Consider the following 6,602-nt stretch of genomic DNA (forward strand, 5'->3'; position numbering starts at 1 on the left):
TGAAGTCAGGATTTGAACCCTGGTCTATGCAACTGCTAGAGGCCTATTTGAGGTAGGGAGTCATACTGGTATTATGGGGAGGAAGACCCATCCTGCAAGGGAAAATCTGGACTCTGGAGGGCCTCCCAGGGGTGCAGGAGAAAGTTCTTGGATGGGCTTTTTTAGTTGTTTTTAAAAAAGCTTTGAAGTATTTTTGGTGACCAATTTCTCATTCCAGTCAGCAGCTTTGGAACACAACACATTTAAGCTGCTCTCAAAAGGTAACTGAAAAGTGGGTGTGAGATATTGACGTTCCAAAAAAAAAAAAAAGAAAGAAAAAAAAAAAGAGCAAGATTGTATATGGCTCTTTTCACCTAAGCACTTCAAAACCTTTTCTAAAACACCTCATGGGAAATCCTGTTATCACATTTTACAGAGTAACAACAGCCCATAGTCCTTCAGGAAACCTCTTTCACATTCAGATCCAAACCAGCCTACAATCAATTCTCACTACAATGTAGGCCACCCAGATTCTAGGTGATTTGGAATCTATATTGTGTTGGCACATTTCTTCCCAATTTTTCCTATATTGTTCCAGACACACTTAAGGAGGCTTAGATGAAATGTGTGAAATTTGATTGGATAGCCTAGGCAAAGAAGAAAGAAGGGGAACAAGAGGGTAGAACAAAATGGATCATTAATGAGGCAAAACAAGCATGAATAACCTGAGGGGCTTGCCATTCTTTGGTGAAGTACCGGTGAGGCCCCGGACTCATCTAACTGCTCGTTTCTTTTCAGGATTAACCTGTACATTTACAAAAAGTTAGCTTATATTGTCCTAGGATCCCCGTAATCACACATCCTACTCAATTCCATATACAGATCCAGGCATATCTGGTTCAAATCTGGATTCTGACACCTGCGAGATTTTGGACAAGTTATTTAACCTGTCTGAGCCTCAGTTTCTCTGTCTACAAAAGAGAATAATAAAATCCACCTCCTCACCTTGTTCTGAGGAATAAATGAGCGAACATATGTGAAACAGCCTAGCATTTGCACCTTGCAGGCTTTTAGCAAGGGCTCTAGTTTTCTCTCCCTCCCTCTCTTCTGCCTCCTCCCGTCTTGCTTTCCTCCAGGTATGACGTGATAGCGTCAATGCAATTACCTTTCTTTTTCACTTAGTTAGAAGTGGTAGAATTTTAAACGGTTCTTCTAGGAGAGTGCACAGGACCAGTATATGTGTTTCTGAGGGGAGTGGTCCTGGAACCCCAAGGCAGGGGACGTAGTTCCTGAGAAAGACAAGGGCCCAGGTGGACCACCGTAGGGCAAAGTATAGAGGCTGTAGATGCTTTAAGGGGCGGTGGGGGAGGTACAACGAAAGGGAAGGCCTGAGCGTGTGTGTGTCAGTGTGGGGGTTTGGTACCCCAGGAAAGCATGTTCTCAAACTTAATCCATTCCCGTGGGGCGTGAACCCTTGTAAAGAGGACTTTTTGATGAGGTTACTTCAGATAAGGTGTGGCCTGGGATGGGTCTTAATCCTATTACTGAAGGCCTTAAAAGGAAGTCATGGAGAGAGGGAAAAAGTCACAGAGGGAGCAGCCCGAACTGAAAGTCAGTAGGACCAGGAAGAGGAGGGAAAGGCCAGGAGGGACTGCCATGTTCACGGCGTGGGACAGGATCACCGGCCGTCAGCCCCGAACACCAGTCTTTGGGAAGAAAGCATCTCCTTGACGACATCTCCATTCGCACTTCCATGCGCCTCCAAACCATGGGCTGATAATTCCCATTGTTCAAGCCAACCCATTGCGTGGTATTTGTCTGAGCAAAGAGGAAACTGAAACAGTCTCTATGGGTGTGCTTGTGGGAATTGGTGTGCGTGTGTGAGAGCACACAAGTGTGGGAACACGTATGTGAACACGCAGTGTGGGTGTACATGTGTGTGCATGTGTGAGCCGTGCTGTGGGTAGGACCAGCTCAGCAAGATCCACCTACAGCACAAGACACGCTGCTCCCTCCGGAGTGTAAGCACCTATTTAAGAGAGTCCTTCTCAAACTTTTCGCGTTCAATGGAAACTGAAGGTTTCTTTTTTTTTTTTTTTTTTTTACCTCTTTAAGTATCCCTTGTGGGGGAAATGAGGAGATAAGAAAAAAAAAATGTATTCACCAAATGCAATGAATGTGACATGATGATGAAAGAGGTTGTTGATGTGGGAGGAGTGGGGTGAGGGGGATGGGAGGTATATGGGGACCTCGTATTTTTTTTAATGTAACACTTAAAAAAAAAGAAGGAAAAAAATTAATTAAAAAGTTTATGTTGCATATTCCAAAAAAAAAGTGTGAAGGCTTCTCCGAGAGCAGCTTCCTGAAGGGCGCTTCAGGAGCCCCGCAGGAGCTCAAGGACTCTCATTTCCTCCCTGCCTCTTCTTCTTTTCTCCTGTCTTTATGTTGGTTCCTTGATCTTTGGGCCTTGCTTTCTCCAACCTCCCCACCCTCACCCTTCTCTGTTTTTTTTCCTTTCCTGATCTTTCCGCTTTTCTCCTTCCCTTTCGTTTTTCTTCTTTGCTTTTCATCCAGAATGAGGGGCGCTTGGTGGAACCTGTTGTAAACAACAGTTAAGAATTAACGAATGATTGTAATCCCTGAATCATTACATAGATGCCTTTTCACTTTCTAACAAAGTGGAGAATGGCCAAAAGTAAAAGCCCGAAATTACTGAGACTTGCTGAACTTGAATCCAGATGCCTTGATCTTTGTCAAAGATTGTAAAACTATATAACCATTATCCTGTGAATGTAAACAGCTTGTGGCTGGCCCTGCCTATACCTCTTTTTCCAGTTTCACAACTTAGAAGTCTTATGCTTGCAAGGCAGCCCCAAAAGAAAAAAATATATAAATATATATATTATATATATATTTTTTGGTCTTTATTTTTTTAATATTACATTCAAATATATATATTTTTTAAGTTTTTTTTTTTAATATTTATTTTTATATATTTCTCCCCCGCCCCCCATCTCCTGTCTGTGTCTATTTGCTGTGTGTTCTCCTATGACTGCTTGCATTCTTGTCAGGCAGCACTGGGAATCTGTATCTCTTTCTGTTGCGTTGTCTTGCTGTGTCAGCTCTCCATGTGTGCGGCGCCACTCCTGGGAAGGCTGTGCTTTTTTTTTTTCACTTGGGGTGGCTCTCCTTGCGGGGCACACTCCTCGCACATGGGGCTCTCCTACGTGGGGGACACCCCTGCGTGGCACGGCTCTCCTTGCGCGCATCAGCACTGCGTGTGGGCCAGTTCATCACACGGGTCAGGAGGCCCTGGGTATCGAACCTTGGACCTCCTATACGATAGGCAGACGCTCTATCAGTTGAGCCACATCCGCTTCCCCAAAAATATATTAATGAAGGGACTTGAATCAGTCCAGAACTCACCTACCCCAGTTCCTAAACTATCTTACTAGACGAAGCTAGATCGAAAAAAAATTAGGCCCCCTATGTGCTCAGCAACTTCATGCGATCAATCTGTGCATGCTTAGCAATTAGATCGTCTCCAGCCACTGTAGTCATTAACATAAGCCTGCTTGGTTGTTGATACTATAAAGCTATTGGAATTACTGCAGTTCAGGGAGAGAGATTTTAGGCTAATAGGCCATCTGATCTCCTTGCTTTGCCACTTAGCAATAAACTTTTTCTCCTTTTGAAACCCTGGGATCTCAAGAATTGGTCACTGGTGTGCACTGGGCAGAGAACCCCCACTTTCTCTTGGCAACAATGTTTTGATTTCTGTTTTACTCATCATATGCCTGTACAACTTCTCTGAAAGCACCGAGGCACGTCTGCTTCTTGGTCTCCTTTTGTGGGAAACCATTATTTATTTAATGTTTTTTTCTTGGCTTAAAGAGGCTCCTATTCTTCTGTGGAAAATTCCTACAGGTGGAATTTCAGAACCTGCCAAGGTGCTGTGGTTTCCTTTCCTTTATCACCAAACAACTGCCAGCCTCCTTCACATCAGCAAAAGTGGGAGAACATCCCAGAACTGCAAACTTACAATAACCCTACCCCACCCTACCCCTCCACGTTGCGCTGTACCTTGCCAGTCACAGCGCAAAAGTGGATTTTAAAGCTTTACGTTTACCAGATGTATATCATTATTACTTTAAAATTTATTTTTATTTTTTTGAAGGTATCATTTCTATTCTTGTTAGCCATAGCCTTGATAGAAACAAGTGTTTCCATTTTAATAAATATAAGAGAAATCAGAGCCCAACTGGTTCCCAGCAATAAGAAAGGGCCCTGGATTATACTTCCAAAATTATTTTCAGCCTGTCAGGGACTGGGCTTTGAATTATTGATGCCTTGTTAGTTACTGTCAGAGACAAAGCCCCTCTCAGAAGGCAGGAGGGTTGGAGGCAGCTGTGGTGCTCACGGGGGCCTGAGCCAGCTTCCCAAACTTTCTTGGGCAGGGGCGCAGCCTGCACTGTTCGCGCCCCGCTGGCGTTTGCCGGGAGAGGGGAGGGCCCAGCTGGGCGCCCGCCGGAATGTGGCTCTGCTTCTCTTGACGGAAGTGGGGGTCAGGGCTGAGCTTTCTGTTAAACCAGCTGTGACACTTGGGGCAAATAACTCAACCTCTCTAAACCCCAGATTTCTCCTCTCTGAAACATGGAAAGAAAACCTGCATAAACTTTTGTGAGGAATATCCAGGTTATGCTTAGGTTTGGAGTCCAGTGCTGGCACCTAGAAAAATGTGTGATAACTAACAGCTCAGCCATGGGTGGGGTACAAGTGAAGCCACAGCCAGGGGGTCCTGGGCTACGGCATTATGAGGTCAGGCAAGTGTTCCTTAGACTGTGCTCGGTCATCTTTCTTCAGAAACCAGAGAACTTTCTGCAAGGTTTGCTCAACAGATGCCTAGTGGCTGAAGAGGCTCTTAGTGGCCCCGAAGGTGGTTGGGTGAAAGTCTCCGGAGCAGAGGGAAGTGGGCATTCTTGCTAGAGAAGGTGACTTAAATAGACATTGCTCTAAAAATGCTCACTGTGCATTTTTCTTTTTTTTTTTAAAAAAGATTTGTATATTTATTTCTCTCCCCTCCCCTACCCCGGTTGTCTGTTCTCTGTGTCCATTTGCCGCGTCATCTTCTTTGTCTGCTTCTGTTGTTGTCAATGGCACAGGAATCTGTGTTTCTTTTTGTTGTGTCATCTTGTTGATGTCAGCTCTGTGTGTGTGTGGCACCATTCCTGGGCAGGCTGTACTTTCTTTTGCGCTGGGCGGCTCTCCTTACGGGGCGCACTCCTTGCGCGTGGGTCTCCCCTACGTGGGGGACACCCCTGCGTGGCACAGCACTCCTTGCGCGCATCAGCACTGCGCATGGGCCAGCTCCACACGGGTCAAGGAGGCCTGGGGTTTGAACCGCGGACCTCCCATGTGGTAGACGGACACCCTAACCACTGGGCCAAGTCCACTTCCCATCACTGTGCATTTTTTGACTGGCTTTTCCTCTTGCCCCTTCATCCCCTGCTTGAAGTCATTTATCGAGTCCTACCTCTTCTTTCAAAATTTTGCTTGCATTTTCTTCTTTCCACTGTTCTTGCATGTGGAGCAAATCCTCATCTCTTAACTGAGTGATTGTCAAAGCCTTTCCCCTTCTTGCCCTACCATTAATTGATAAAAGTAACCTCCGTAGCTTTTATTGTGGAAACAAAAGCAGGGTAAAGCATTTGGAAAACCAAGAGAAATTAAAAAGAAATAATACCAATTATTCTTCCTCCTAAAGATACCAATGTCTGTAATTTTTCTCTATAGGCAAAGATACCTTTTGAAACAAAAACAGTATTATAGAGTGCACAATGTTTTGCCACTTGCTTTTTCACTTAAGAGCATGTCTATTGCTGCGTAACAAATCACCCCAAAACTTAGCAACTTCTAATAACAAACATTTATCATGTCATACAACCTGAGGGTCCAGAATTCCCAGGAATGACTTAACTGTGAGGCTGGGTGGGGCTGTGGCCGTCGGAGGGTTTGATGGGATAGAAGGACCTGCTCCCAGGGTGGCTCTGGCACATGGCCATTGACGAGAGGTTTCAGTTCCTTGCCGGATGAGCTTCTTACATGACAGCTGGCTTGCCCGGAGCGGGGGATCCAGAAGAGAGGAGGAGTAAGGCACAAGCTACACTGTCTTTATTATTATTTTTTCATTTAGCGGCTTCACTGAGGTGTGATACACACACCGTACAGTTCATGCATTGAAAGCATGCAATTCCATGTTTTGTAGTGTATTCACAAGGTTCTGCAGCTGCCACCAGACTCTAATTTTAGAAGATGTTTGTCTCTCTTACAAAGAAACTCATAACTGTTAGCAGTCGCTCCCAATTCCCCTGGAATTCTCCTCCTCCTCCAGCCCCAGACAACCAATAATCTACTTTTGTCTCTCTAAATTTTCCTCTTTTGTGTATTTCGTATAAGTAGGACCATGTAATATGCATGGTCTTTGTGAGTGGCTTCTTTCACTGAGCATATTTTCGAGATTCAGTCATTTTGTAGCATGTATCAGCACTTTCATTTCTTTTTATTGCTGAATAAGATTCCATTGTATAGCTATACAACATTTTGTATATCCATTCATCAGTTGA

This window comes from Dasypus novemcinctus, chromosome 5, assembly GCF_030445035.2.
Source record: "Dasypus novemcinctus isolate mDasNov1 chromosome 5, mDasNov1.1.hap2, whole genome shotgun sequence".
NCBI classification, from domain to species: domain Eukaryota; kingdom Metazoa; phylum Chordata; class Mammalia; order Cingulata; family Dasypodidae; genus Dasypus; species Dasypus novemcinctus.